The sequence below is a fragment of the Lepeophtheirus salmonis genome, chromosome 9 (genome assembly GCF_016086655.4).
Source record: "Lepeophtheirus salmonis chromosome 9, UVic_Lsal_1.4, whole genome shotgun sequence".
Lineage (NCBI taxonomy): Eukaryota > Metazoa > Arthropoda > Copepoda > Siphonostomatoida > Caligidae > Lepeophtheirus > Lepeophtheirus salmonis.
The window spans coordinates 26,265,951-26,268,863 of NC_052139.2; the positions used below are offsets into that span (position 1 = coordinate 26,265,951).

At 32.0% G+C, this 2,913-nt stretch overlaps 1 long non-coding RNA gene across 1 annotated transcript; it reads left to right on the forward strand.

Annotated features, from left to right (window-relative positions):
• The first annotated feature begins 322 nt into the window (after positions 1-322).
• LOC139906354 (uncharacterized) lies at positions 323-2,563 on the forward strand. Its single transcript, XR_011781832.1, has 2 exons — positions 323-636; positions 699-2,563. It is a non-coding gene; the product is annotated as an uncharacterized lncRNA (long non-coding RNA).
• The last annotated feature ends 350 nt before the right edge of the window (positions 2,564-2,913 follow it).

The following is a 2,913-nucleotide window of genomic DNA, read 5'->3' on the forward strand; positions in this document are numbered from 1 at the left end:
TATTCAGTTCACATCATAATTTATTTTGATTCAAACACTATGGAGGAGACTTGTTACACCCCATTTTTATTATATATACTCATACTATATATAAATATAATATATTCAATTATGTTTTGTTTTATGTATAATTTCATGTTATACTTTCATATCATAGTAAATTATAAAAAAAATTAAATTTTCTATAAATGTTTTATTTGTTTATCTTATTTATCTGATTATAAGTATTTATTTTATGCTGACAAACTATTATAAAGAGTAAAATAAATATGCTTAAATATAATTAGTTACAGTTTTTACATATTTCCTCCAGTTGTAACATGTCTCCTTCTACCCTGTATCATGGCAAGGCTTACTGGAGTCCTTGATCATGGAAATCTAGATAACTGGAACGCTCACGCGTTGAAAAAAATAAAATAAAATTTCCGTTTTAAGGCTTTAAGGTTTTCTCCCTCTTGTTTTCATACTCAACAGCGTATTTACTTAATACAGCCTTGTTCATCATAATAACTAAAAAGTACGTTGCTGACAACAATCTAAGTTAATTAATATAATATTTGCTCATTTAAATAAAGCTTGTGAATTACTTGAGGTTGTGTGCTTTTCTATCTCTTCTACAATCTACTTTTGAGCACAGTAAGTAAAATACCCTGTAGCACTTGTGGATATGGGATTAATAATTTATCTATATATTTCAGATCATGCCTAATAAGTGCTGTGTTCCTAAGTGCTCCTCCGGATATGATGGAAAAACAGCCATAGCAAGGTCATCGCTCCATTCTTTTCCACTGGATGAATCCTCAAAAGGTGTCTGACTTAGAGCCATTCCACGGGACTGCAATGGGACTTCACGAGGATGACTTCTTTGTATATGAGAGCGCAGACCACAAGAGGAAATATCGATCTTATGGAGTTGAAGATAATAAGCTCCAAAAACGTTATTTGAAACCCTCTGCAGTGCCTAGTATTTTCCCCAATCTTCCCAAATACTTATCATCCGTCCGTCAAAAGTCAACGGCCTACATCGAGAGATACCACATCAGCCAGGATTTCTAAGGAAAATGAAGCTATCATTGAAGCTCCACGATCATTATTCCTTAAAGATTCTGTTATTGACTTTAGTGATCTGTGTCTTAAGTGTGGAGATGAAAAATTCCTGACGAATGTTCAGTGGAGGAGGACGGAGGATTCAATTCAGTTTTAGTGTCTATCTGAACTGAGTTCTGATTTCGTCGAAATTGAAATCTCAGTGATGATAAATAGTGATTTGACATTCAATTTATACCACAAGAACGTCATCCTAGATCGGAGCTGCGTGAATCATCTCACAACGAATAGAAAGATCACCTTGGTAATCCTTCTCCAGAACATCCTTGCTCATATGAAGAGTTTTCCTTTTCCTCTGATAATAGATATGATTAATCACTTAATCAATGAAGTTGAGAGTATCGTTGAAAATCTATATCCGTCGGATATAGACTCTCACAAACAGAAAAAGTTGATTTTCATAAGAGAGCAACTTGCTTTGATAAACTCCACACCGAAACAGAAGCAATACTCTCCTGTATTATTAGCTAAGTCACTTAAGAAAATTGTCATCTGCATTTACCATGAACGGGTTTTCATCTTTGTCCGTTGATTACTTGGCCCTAAGGCTCAAATTATTGTCACCCAATCAAAAGAAGGTTATTCTAATGGTTGATAAAGTATATACAGTTTGGTTAAATTCATGGAAGTGTGAATCTACCTCTCACAAAATGGGCCTCACTAAAGAAACTTCCAGGGCAGGTACAAAGCGATTTTATCGAAGCTCAATTTAGTTGGTCCCGTTAATTGTCTGGTGCAAACTATTTTGTATCCGTGCGCCAAGAACTGGAGGCTGAAAAAAAAATTAGGATTTCTGATCTGTGTGACATAAAAAATATTCATTCTAACTCGGACAAAAACAAGATTTAAACCAAGAAGAAAAGATTTGTATTGATAAAATTTTTGTCGACTTTACAATCCACCACAGAGTTTAGTTTTGAATTAGAGGAATGGCGAAAAATCGATTTTATTCTTTGTTTAAGGCTATATAGCCAAATCTCAATCCTTAAAGTTAAAATGTAATTTGTGCGAAGCCAAACTTGTGTACTCAAAAAGTTTTCCTCAAGTTAGTTTGGGCAAATCAATTGAGGAGGTGTTCGAAAAGCAAGCTCCTAGATCAAATTAATAGAGGAGGACAATTTAAGAAAAGTATTTACAAAAATATGTGGTCAAATGATAGATTATGAACTAATTAATCAAAATTGTTCTAATGGTCATATTTTTAAAGATTTTTTTTTTTAGCATTTGTTGCCAAGTTTTCAATATTATGACCAAGAATTTGTCTAAAAAAATAAATGATAAAATAAATTCGAAAAGGTTCCAGGGCAATGTAAAGTCTTGTAAACAGAATAAAAAAATTGTTAAATTTACTTCCCAAATATATATATGTATGTTGTGTCGTTGTTATTGTATTATGATAGTTGTCAATAATTCCTTAATTTATTGAAAATAATAAATAATAGTTGTTAAAATTTTACCACCTCTTCTTTTTCTTAATTGAATATTGTTCCTTTTTTATATGCGTCAGACTCATGCTGGAATGAATAAAAAGGCATGAAAGCGCTTGTGCTTGGTTTCGAAAACACCAATAAATAGTTATTAATTATTGCAATATATTAAAAAAATACTTTGGAATAATTAGTCTTAGGTATAACTACCCATGTCATGCTGCCCAGAAACTTGTGACAATTTAAAAAAATATATGAATTTTTGTAACATGTATCCTCACTCTCCCTAGATATTTTTTTTACATAAATAATAAATATTAATCTTTAAATTGATTACTCTCTCTAAGTTTTCTCAGAGTAGCACTTGCGTTCTTCAGTT